Here is a 12,602-nt window from a genome sequence, read left to right on the forward strand (position 1 = left end):
GTGCTTTACCATTGAAGCCTGGAGTGGACGATCGGAATCTGTTTTCCTGTCGACATAAAACAGACTTTTTGGCTCTCATGATGTTTTCCGCTCCCACCCACCGTGACACCCATCGTTACGGAATGGCATGTCTTAAAGAAGTCTCCAGAGTCATACGGACTCGAAAGGTTAACTGTATTCCTCTCCGCAGATGCTGTCAGACCTGCTGAGTTTTTCCAGGTATTTTTATTTTTATTTTTATTCTCCATAGTCTTCTGTAGGTTAACTGTAAGTCTTTACTGACTACTAGCACTATTTACACATGGAAGGGGTACAAGTTAGGAGCCGTCTCTATGCTTAGGTCTATACATGTCTCTGCTCAGCACCACACTGACCCTGGGTGTGGGTCATGTGCATTCTTACATCACTGTGTGGGTGGTACTGTACTTCATCCCACATTAACCCTATATGTGCCAGATCCTTATACTACAGGTATCATGGTAGTCAGGCACCTTATGACTGGTGGCCGCCTGAAATATACCTGTACACTGGATACAGGGAGAGGACTGGGGAATGTAAATGAGGCATTATCTCACATTCTCTGCTTCCTCTGACAGGGTCAGCACTGAAGAGCACAAATACTGGGATAGTGGCCCAAGAAGTTTTAGGCCCATTGTTCAGTGGAAGCTTGTGAAAAAAGGATTGCATGGAATCTCCTGTGGAGACCCACAAAAGCAAATGTGGACATGTTTAACAAATCAGCAATTAGAAATGATGTAAGTGGACGAAAGTTTAGCAATGAAAGGGCAAAAAATCTATGTGTGTAACACAGGGCGTGACTGCAAACAAGACCTCTAAATGTGAATATGCATCTAAGGCTGGCTAAACCCATGAGGTGCCAATAGAATTTATTAGAACAGAGTCTGGACTTCAATTGGCTTGAATGCTAATTTTAATAATGTGCATCTATAACCCTATAAAATGTTTTGAAATTAATATATTTTAATTTCTAACATGGAGTCCAAGAGGAATCTGCTCTCTCTCTCAAAGCATTGTGTCCGCATAAACTCAGATAACTGATCATGTACGCTGTACAGTGTTACTTCAGCAGAAACTATTATAAAAGGAAATAAATGCACTCACCTCCTTCAAACAAATGTAGCACTGGGGGCCACCTGAGCAGTTCGCATTGCTGACGTTCCAATATAAAACACCCTGCCATAATAATGATTATTGAGTAAATCTACCCATGAATACAGATACAGATTATGTGACATCTGAAAGTGGACCATAGTTCCTAGATTTTGATCAATTTAATTTAAATGTCTCAAAAGGTCCAAGTAGTTTAACAAAGGCAGCTGATCAGGAATGATTATACTGGACAGACTCACTCCAGTGCTTAATTTGTTTTTTTGATCATTTTTCTCCCTACAATTATTTTTATTTCTTTTTCCCTCCCTCCCCAACTTGATTGTTGTCTGTTGCAATGAAAGGAAGAGCTCTGCATTGTAAAGGGGACTTCCCCCTCTAACCCTGCATGGTGTGAGTGAGAGGGGTGAATTTAATTCCTGGAAGGCATCCACTGCACAAATTGTGGCATTATGTAAAAGCTCTGTGTTTCTTAGTTCTGAGCCGAACTTTCTGCTGTCGTAATTAACTGCTAATGGCTGGAATTTTACGTTCAGTGTGCGGGCGCGTGCCTGACACACCCGAGTGTAATATTATGCGCTACGATGTCGGGCAGGCGTCCCGCGCACCCTTGTGACATTTCGCTAGGCGGGTGCGCGGTGAAGACTGAGGCGCGCCCGCCATTAATTAACGGGCCAGTTAAGGTGCTTGAGACACCAATTGTCTCGGAGTTTACGTAGCCCCTGCAATTTTTAGGGCATCACACAGGCGCAACAGGTAGACAGATAGGCCACATTTTCAAAAACCTCATCCAGGGGCGGGATAAGAGGGGTGAGTGGGCTTCCAAATGCGAGTTGTTTGTGCTTATAAGCTAAAGTTGCTGCTGCTTGCTTGTGTGAACAGGACATCTTCATTTTGCTTCAGAGCTGCTTTGACAGAAATAAGAGGCTTCAGTTCAGGACTCTGGAGGAGTCATACCACTTGGGTCCTTCCAGGTATCACACAGCCTTCCCTTACCCTGGGAATGGGGTTGTGGTCTCCGCTGGAAGCACCTCCTCTGAGGAGGAAGAGAGGGCCAGAGGGGGGGGGCGGAGGCCTGGTGTCCCTATTCAGCCTCCAGGGGAGTGACCGGTGGGAAGAAAGATGCAGGAACACGGGGCGCAGGGCCAAGAAGAAGTCCAAGGTGGGGCCGCAGAAGATGCCAATATCCTGCTACCAGGGTTTCCAGGCAGCGAAGCAGCTACCTCAACATGTCTGAGGTGTAATGCCGAAGGAGGCTACACCTCTCAAGGGAGACAGTGACCTTCATCTGTCAGATGATCGGCCCTGAGATCAGCTCTGACTGTGTGGGTGGACACCCCATGCCAGTGGCGCTGAAGGTCACAGTGGCCCTCAACTTCTATGCCTTTGGCTCTTTCCAGGGGTCGATGGGTGATCTTTGCGGAGTCTCCCAGTCAGCTGTCCACAGTTGTGTCAAGCTGGTGACAGACGCTCTGTTCAGACATGCATTGACTTTCATTCACTACCACTGGGATGAGGCCAGACACAGCAAACCAGAGGCTTCGCAGCCATTGCTGGCTTCCCCTGTGTCCAGGATGCTGTAGACTGCACACATGTGGCCATCAAGGCACCAGCAGGTGAGCCCGGTGCCTTCGTCAACAGGAAGGGCTTCGACTCCATGAACGTGCAGATAGTTTGTGATCACAGGATGCTGATTCTGCAAGTCTGTGCAAGGTACCCAGGCAGCTCCCATGACGCTTACACCTTGAGACACTCCCTGGTGCTGAGGCTCTTCAGTGCTCTGGCTCGGCTGGATGGATGGCTGCTGGATGACAAGGGCTATCCCCTCAGAAGGTGGCTCATGACACCTCTCCGCCATCCAAGAACAGAGGCCAAGCAGCGGTACAATAGGAGCGTCCACAAGGGCTGTGGTAGAGAGGACTATCGGTCTTCTCAAGATGCACTTCTGATGCCTGAACCGTTCAGGGGGTGCACTGCAATACCCCCCAGATCGTGTGTCACTGATAGTGGTTGCATGCTGCGCTCTCCACAATCTGGCATTGGAAAGGGGCAATGCAGTGGAGGAAGAAGATGTTGATGCAGCTGTGCTGGCAACAGATGGTGAGCAATGTAGTGAGTCCGAGGATGAACACGGCAAGGAGAACACTGAGGGGATAGACGCTGACCTGGACAACCTCCAAGGAGGCAGGGACACCTGGGATGCTTTGATCCAACGCTCTTTCAGCTAGCCCACCAAATAAGAACCACCACACATGCCAGAGCTGCAGGCTCCGTACTCGATACTGACAGGAACATTTGCTTGTTGAACAAGATGCACTTTGCGCCATTTCAATAAAGTTCATTGACAAACAAGTCACTCATAACATCATGAGTTATCCTGCACCTGCAGAACTAATGAAACACCCAGAGGATTGAACAGAAACACATTCAATGATGTGATGTCTGGCATACATAAAACAAATGAAATTGATAGGTGTTATCCATCACACCAATCAACATTTAGCGTAAATGTGGAAGAGAAAAATATCACCAGTGGTAAGCCCAGATTGTGTTTAAGGTACTTTAAGTTTTCATTTGCAGATGCTATGTCTAGGTGCTCCCCCATCGCTGGCACTGGCACTGACATTGGAGACAGCCTGCTAATTCTGCTGTCCTGTTGGCCTTGATGACCTTGGTGGGCATCCTCTGGCCCGTGGAGCCTGTGGAGGCCCAGCCTGGGAGAGAGCGGCCAATCACATGGCTGGTATCCCCCCAGTCGCCGCAGCCTCATCAGATGCTACGGTCACTGGCAGAGGGGTGGAGGAGCTGCTGCCATCATCCAGAGTGCCCTGAGAGGAGCCCACAGAGATGACAGGCAGCTCGTGCGCCAACGTCAGATTGCTTTGGACCTCCCTGCTCACCATTGATGGACGGGCACCTAGCTGGGATACTGAGTGCCCAATCCATCTCCCACACTGACACTGGTCACCTGAGACTATTGCCGGTGTGAGGGCTTGCAGGTCCAAGCACATCCCCAAGAACCCCTGATTCAGGTCCTGGAGGAGCCTCTCCACAAGAGTCACCACTCTCTCCATGGAGGAGGCAGTGTGCTTGGTCATGAGGGTCATTGCATTGCTCACGCTCCGCAAGGATTCCTTCATGTATCTCCACCAGATCCTCCCGCACACCCTGCTGGACATCCAGTATCTGCTGCCTCAGGGACGACTCCAGAGGCCCACCACCAGCCACTGACTGAGCATGTTCCTGGTCCCCAGCAGTCCTCTCTGCCTCCGTCTGCACCTCAAGTGAGTGTGTAGTGCCCTTACCAATGTTCACTGGGATACTAGCCACTGATATAATGCCCACTGAGGTGCTGATATCTGAGCTGGTGCCTGCTTGGCTGAGAGGGTGTGACACAGTTGAGTTGTGAAGGTTGCTGTCCTCTGGGGTCTGTGGTGGGCCTTCAGGCTCCTCACCCTGATGGGCTGCTGGTGAGCCTGAAAGGAAGAACAAGGACATATCATCAGTTGAAGTCATTACACTGTTACTGTGCCTGCCTGGCACCCGGATCAGGGTGCCCTTGTCTTTCCATTATCAAGGGGAATTCCATGTTCGAGGCTGATATCAACATAGAGACTACAATGGAATGGTTGCAATTACAGACATTCTGACCTCAGTGTACTGCACTCTTACCTCCCTGTGGCACCCCAACCTCACCGCGGCTGCTTGACCGAGGCGCGTGGCACCTCTCCAACTCTAGGACCTCCTGCTCATATCGAACTAGGATGAGCGAATGGGGCACTCCCCAACCTCTCGGCATTTTTATGTGCTGTCTTCTCCTGAAAGGACAGAGGAGCATTGATTAGTCCACCCTTTACTTGCATCGCCATTGCAGCCTGGCCAACCCCGCCTGAGGAATACCTCACAGGGCTCAGCTGATTCATGACCCTGGAGCCACAAGACACTCTTTCCAAGCAGCCAGGACTCACCCCCTTGCCCAGATGCTGCCTCATTGACATTTGCCACACAGTCTAAGACCTCTGAGGTCCAAGGTGGGGAGGTGGGCAGCTCCTAACTGCTGTGCTAAGTGACCCATGCCAACATGGTACTCACCCTTCTCAATCACAGGAAGTCATTGAGGTGCTTACAGCACCGCACCCATGGGCACCTCACCACATCTTGGGAGCTCACGCTGGATGCCACCTCCTCCCAGGCATTTTTGGTGAGGTGGGGTGTGGGGGGGGCCTCCTCCTCCCATCTCTGGGGACAAGGATCTTTCTCCGTGCTGCCAGCTCCCCCCAGTAGGGCAGCGAGATATTCATCCAAAAAACACAAGGCCAACTGCTCCCCTGACCTGCCCTCCTGCCTGCTGTGTTCACCTGCCACGATCTCCATCACGAGATGGACGTGCTTCATTGGCAGCCTTTGAATGGCTGCCACAGTCACTTTAGAATCAGCCATCGGGTTGCCATTGGACCCGGCGGACATTGAGCTCCTGCCCCCACCTGCCCTTTCTCGCTGTTGCCGTTTTCGCGTCTTACACCGGGCTGGCATTAACTGGCCCGCCCGCATAAAATCGCGGTGGGGAACCAATCACAGGTGGCGGTCGGCTTCCCGACTGCCCCCTGCCGAGCCCGCCCGACGAGGGAAACATTCTGGCCAATGAGTAGAACTTCTGCATTTCAAACAAAATCCTATTGGATAATTATGAGGGGTTTTTTGGGGCTTTATCAGTTCCCAGGTTCTGGGTATACTAAACATGTCCAAACATAATGCTCATTTATATTAGTTCACCAGACACATTCTTGTCAATTCACTAGAATAAAGGCAACGAATGCACAGGCTGGGGGTGAGTGTGGGTTTGGGGTAGGCAGAGATATGGTGCGAGCATCAAACCCATCTGGGCTTTCAGGCTACTTTAAGCCCCAGGCTTTATTTGCATCATGCCGAGCACAGGCTGGCTACTCATAGAGGAGGATCTTCCCCTCGTCAAGTGGGCATGGCGGGTGGACCTGGGAACAGCCGTGCAATGGCCCACCGCCCGCAATCGGACCCTGACCACGATTTCACACTGGTTGGCCAATTACCGGCCAGCCAGCATGAACCATGCGCTCAGCAAGCATGGATGTTTGCGCATGCGCCCGGGTGCGCTCACAGAAAGCACCCTGAAGGCCCAGAGCTGCCTCATGGAACTGAAGATTTATAACATTAGAAATACGGATTTAAAAAAATAAGGAAAACATGCCCCCTCATGTGATTCTGTCACATGAGCAGGGACATGTTGCAAATGAGTTCCGAAAACTTATAATTTATTTTTAATTAACATGGGAAACCTCATCCCGCCCTTGGATGATGTTTCCTCAAAAATCAAAAGGCCGCTTGGCCTATTCACCCACCCATCAACCGTAAGGTTGGACGGGCAGCGAACAATTCTATTCAGTTGATCGATTAATGGGCTTAACAGCCCTTTTAATTGTCGGCGGGCACACTGCCAACTCCCACGCTCGCCCACCAATCAAAATACCGTGCGAGGGTGCGATGACATTGGGACGCGCTGTTTCACGCTCGTGTGTGTCGAGTGAGCACCCACATGTCGAGGTGAAAATTCAGCTCATAGTCTGCAGTTAATGGGTGTCAAGAGGAACAGAGCCTGTCATCACATCACGTAGGACACCCTATGAGATTAGTTAAAGTAAATGTACAGTGTTGAGACTAGGCAATTGATCTCAGGTTAGCCTCTGTCATACTCAGCAAGCATCTAGGAAACTGAACATGGAACTGGTAGCACTTACTGAGAACAGGTCCAGAGCTGCTTGACATTATTACCCAGTAGGGTATTATAGCATCTTTGCTATATTGCAAGACACTAAATAACAACACAAAATTGGCCATTGTAACACTTGTAGTTTCAGCACTATGGGTGCCGTTTTGATAACAAAATAACATCTGGACCATATACACAGCCTTCTGTTTTGGCCCATACCAGACACTATCTTGGTGTGCATTAGGAACATGCACCAGATATATGCAGGATAGGCAAACCACGACATCAGACGTCATCTAATGCTCATTTGAATGCAGCCCTGCCACTTCGTACCTTGCTGCTCCAGCTAACACCCTCTCTTAAATACGCACTGCTGCACATATGGTCAGCAACAGGAAGGCCCACTCTACCAGCACTATTTAAAGAGATCATTAACCAGTCTCAAGTTAGTTGCTCAATAGTTCTGCTTGGCTCTACTTCTGGTTCTGCTTGAGTTTGTAAACATGCTTGGTAGTTTACATTGTTGTTTAACATTGATGAGGTTGACTTGTAGTGGTGCTACCCATGGAGAAGGCTACGGCTCTGAACTTCAAGGGTTCTGGTCAGACCACTCGCTCCCAGCCATTGGATGCTATAATTGCGAACTCCCTTGGCCTGCAACCTGAGAGCAAAATCAGACAGAAGAAGCAGGGAAGAAAACAGGCTGCTTGCAAAGGGAGGAAGAGGAGAAGGGGGAGCAGGGGGTCTTACCCATCCAGGGTTTTCTGGGAGCATTTCTTTTACCACAACCTAATCTAGGAGCAGTATGTATGTTGTTTGCATTTGTGAAGGGGGTGATTTCCACCAAACCCCGCAGTCTCAGAACAGGACAAGGACAGCTCTGCCAGCAGCTGTGAAGGTGACTGTAGCCATGAATTTCTCTGCATCAGGATCCTTCCAGTCTGGAGCAGGCAACATCTGTAACATCCTCCAGTTCACTCTCCACTGCTGCATAAGAGAGGCTTTATGCCAGGAAGGAAGGCTCACTGTGTTCTCCCTGGCAATGCTCGCTATCCTGGCAGCAGTCATGATGCTGTTATTCTGTAGCAGTCGTCTGTTCCCTCAATATCTGAGCTACCACATCAAACTAGAGAGTGGTTTTTGGGCAACAAGGGCTGTCCACTTAATACCTGGTTCATGACTCCGCTGCGTAACCCCATCACACATGACCAGTATCTGTACAATAAGAGCCATGCTGCCACATGAAGCACCATAGACCAGACCCTTCGGGTGCTCAAGCAACAGTTCCTCTGGCTGGACGGCACTGGAGGAGACCTGCAGGAGCTCAGCACAACATGCATCCAGGTTGGCGGTGGCTCTTCACTTGGAAAGTGGAAAGTCACTGTTGAGGACTGCTTCAGGACTTCACTGTCTTGGCCATGGTCTGCAACGGATGATTTTCGAGGGGGGTGGAAAGGAATGTCCAGCTGTGAATGAGAGAGGAAGATGTATAGGGGTGGGGAGAGAAGCGAAGGGAGGGGTGCGAGAAAAGGTCTCGGTATGACTAGGAGGAATGTGTGGTCGGGGGAGTGAGGTTGGGAGGGGGGAACAAAGGTGACGAGGGTTGAGGTTGGGAAGGGGGAACAAAGGTATCGGGAGGGTGAGGTTGGGAGGGGGGGAAATAAAGGTGCCGGGGGTGAGGTTGGGAGGGGGGATCAAAGGTGTCGGGGGGTGAGGTTGGGAGGGGGGAAAACAAAGGTGCTGGGGGTGAGGTTGGGAGGGGGAACAAAGGTGTCGGGGGGTGAGGTTGGGAGGGGTGAATCAAGGTGCCGAGGGGGTGATGTTGGGTGGGGGAACAAAGGTGTCGAGGGGGTGAGGTTGGGAGGGGAGAACAAAGATGTTGGGGGAGGTGAGGTTGTGAGGGGGGAGCAAAGGTGTCAAGGGGTGAGATTGGTAGGGGGGAGCGAAGGTGTCGGAGGGGTTAGGTTGGGAGAGGGAGTACGGTGAGGAGGGGGTAATGGAGGAGAATACAGCAACTGGGGGGGTAGGTGTAAGAGAGTGGAAGGTGTAGGGAAGGAGTTCTGAGGGGCGAAGGACTTCGGGAGGAGGAAGGAGTTCCAAGGGGGCAGGACTTCAGGGACAGGAAGGAGCTCCGAGAGAGGAAGGAGTCCAGGGGAAGGAAGGAGTCCAGAGGGGGGAAAGGGTCCAGAAGGGGGAAGGAGTAAGGGTGGAGGAAGAAGTAAGGGTGGAGGAAGGAGTAAAGAAGAGGGGAGGAATAAGGCAGTGGGTTAATGAGTATGGGGTGAGGGGTGGAGTAAGGGGGGATGTCTGGGTAAATGTGCAAGGCATTGTCTGTGGAGTCGATGACTGCCTCCTGGGGAACAAATTGAGGGTAGACATGATAGAGGGAATGGTGAGAATGAGAGAGGGCAGAGTGAGGCGGTAGGGTGGGAGGGTGAGGGTGTGATGGTATCAGTGGAAGGGATGGCAAGTGTGGTTAATGGGGATTCGGAGGTAGACAAGGAACCTGAGGGTGGGAAGGAGGAGGTTCGAGAAGTGAATGTGGATAGGGGTGGGATTTTCGGGAAGGTAGGGAACGTGCACATTCACCTGGACATCCCCAAAAGTAAAGGATAGTGGCTGGTAGGTCACGGTGGGGAGGTGGAAGATGATGGCGGGAGGTCAGCAGTAATGGGGGAAAGGAAATGAGTGAAGGGTGAGGGGAAATTATGGGACAGCGAAAGAAGAATGTTGCACACACCATGCTTGTAAATCCAAAAGTGAATGGAGAGTTGCGGTGGGCGGGAACAGCCATTGCATGAGAGTGTGATCAATGGCTGGGCGGAGATGTGGTTCAGCTCAGATGAACAACTGAAAGAGAACCCCAGCAGGCAGCACTGAAAATGCTAGGGACTGTAAGGTGAGTGTGAGGAATGAAGGATCCGCGCGTGGGAGAGTGCCTGCACGAGGCTCTAAAAGACCCTGTCACACCTCTCCTTCCAGAATCACTCATGGTCCAGCTGTGAGCTGCTGAACTGCTAGTGGGGAGGTGGGTGGGGGGGGGGGGGGGGGGGGGGGGGGTGCGGATGCAGTGGGAGGATTTGCAAAGTCCTGTAAATGAAGCTGAAAGACAGCATTACACATTATTCAGTGAAAGTGAATATATTTTGAGATTATAAAGTGACAAAATGTGTTCACCCAGGCAACCAATTGTGATCAGAATTTCTTAACTTTTCTAGGCCTACCACTTCTTCTAAGTGCTGCCCTGACATCTACAGCAGGGTGGAGACAGCCTGTGCAATGGTTGGCCCTGTTGCTTCTGATGACTTCAGCGTGCATTCTCTGAAGAGCCAAGGCCTTGGGAGCCCTGGCTTACTTTAGCTGTCCTCTTGTGGGCCAGCTACTCCCTCCGCAGTGACAGACGATAAGGTTGAGGGGGTCACAGGCAAAGGTGCCTTGGAGGGAGAGAACAGCCTCTGAGATTCCTAAGTGGATGATCCAGAGGTGTCCAGTTGCCGCGGCTCCTCCCTCCGGGAGCCTGAGGGCCCTGGCCTGACTCCTTGAGGGAAAACAGCATAGGGGGGACATAGAGGTGCCCATTTCCCTCTCGCCTTGCCACTGCATGAACTCACCCATGGCTATCCCGATGGAGTGCAGGTCTGCGTGCATCTCCGTGTTCTACTGGACCAGGGTCTCCATGGTGTCCACCATCCTTCCCAAGGAGACCTCCATATGTGCATATGTGGGCAGCACTTCATCAGAGAGCAGGCGGACACTCTCCTCTGACTGACGTGCTACTCTGTTGAGGGCTTCCATCAGCTCTGTGTGATGTTCCCCTGCCTTCTGCTGACTCTCCACGATGAGTTGGAAGGCTAAATCCAGAAGCTCGTCATCTGACTCAGACCTCACAGATGCCTCTTCTCCAACAGTACTCTGAGTGCCAGGAAGTTCAGCCTCCTCCTGCTGCAGACACATGTTCATGCGGTGACCACCAGATTGTGAACTTGAGCCTGTTCTAGATCTAGGTACCACCGAGGTGTGTGTCTCTGCGCTGGTGGAGGGTGTGGGTAAAAGCACTCTGATGGGTCTTCCAGGCTGCTTATTTCCAGCTCTTCAATGAATGAGGTGTTACCTTGGCTGGAATTGAGGACGTGGATGGAGCTGAGGGACTGGCTGGCTGAGGGTGTCGGTTGCTTGGCAGAGCTCCCTGTGAACCAAAGTAGAGGTAAGTTCTGTTGAAAGGTCATGAGGACTCGAAACGTTAATTGTGCTTTTCTCCACTGATGCTGCCAGACCTGCTGAGTTTTTCCAGGTATTTCTGTTTCTGTTTTTGTTGTGTTAGAGCTCAGTAGTGCATGGCTGCAGAGTCAAAAGCAGGAGCGAGAGCACTCACATTTGCCTTGAGAGAGGGATGATATGGTGCAGGATCCCCATGTGGGCGTTCGCTGTCGACCTCACCATCATCGCAGATACAGTCCACATCCTCATCAGTCAGTGTGACGGCACACTCCTCAAAATGAGCGAGGGGCCTAATGTGGGCCACTCCACTCCCAGTCTGGGAACTCTCCCTGCTGCTTTGAACCAGCTTCTCCTGCATGAAAACAGATAGACAGAGTGTGAGCAGGACACATGACGCTGAATGGAATGTTTATGTGGTGAGCAGAGCCATGGACAGGATGAGGACGTGAGCTCGAGAGGATATGAGCCTGATGGAGATGTGAGGGTGTGCGTGAGAGTTATTGGTGTTGGCCCTTGAGGTGTGAGATCCATGTGGATGTGTGATGGGTTTGTGACTGTGAGTTGAGAGTGATTAGAAGAGTGACTTACATTGGCAGAACGGATATGACCATTCATCCTCTTTCTGCACTGGGTGGCTGTCCTCTTTTGCAGGGCATTGGCACTGACCACCGCTGCCACCACCTCTCATGCTGGATTGATGACCTTGCTTGCTGGTCTTCGCTCAGAGCAGGGGTAGAAGACATCATGGCAGGCCTCCACGGTATCCAAAAGGTATTCCAGAAACATGTCACTAAACCGAGGGACTGCAGTGTTCTTGCCTTTCAGGGCCAAGTCTTCTGTGCAACAATCCTGGGCTGGAGCACTTAGAGGTGTGCATGCGGCTGCACTTTTAATGTAGTGTTCGGCATGAGGAAGAGGCGTGGTGACAGTGTGGCAGGTGATTGAGAGCCGGCCCGGCCGTCAAAACAGCGTGTTTCCCAGGAACGCATGATTAATGAGGCAGAATTGGGACAATCCGGTGTGAAAAGCTGCCATTGCGGCAGGCTGGTAAAACGTGCTTTCTCACACCCACAACCGCGCTTCATGCAAATCTGGGACGATTCCGTCTAATGTCCCTTTTGTAATTAGTTTCAGCACCTGCTGCAGCCAGAATGCACCTCATCTTTCAGTGGTGCTAGCTGCTGATGAACCTGGGCCCTCTGCTGAGCAACATGCTCACTGCTGGGCCACTATCATTTAAATTAGCAGGCAGAAGTTTGCATGCTATCTGCATTACAATGAGCAGGTGCATTGCAATCCCCACATCCATTCTCCAACCTAATACAATTTTTTCCCCTAAGAGTTTTCTTTACACAAGAGTTTGTTTGACAAGGTGCTTATTCCAGGAAAGATGCAATCTGCAGACATCTGTGAGCTCTGCATGTGCTCTAGCCGGAAAACACCAGCCAGCATCCAATTGCTAGTTAAACGTTAATGTTAAAACAGAGTTGATAGGTGAGATGATTCCCTGGTA

This window comes from Carcharodon carcharias, chromosome 4, assembly GCF_017639515.1.
Source record: "Carcharodon carcharias isolate sCarCar2 chromosome 4, sCarCar2.pri, whole genome shotgun sequence".
Lineage (NCBI taxonomy): Eukaryota > Metazoa > Chordata > Chondrichthyes > Lamniformes > Lamnidae > Carcharodon > Carcharodon carcharias.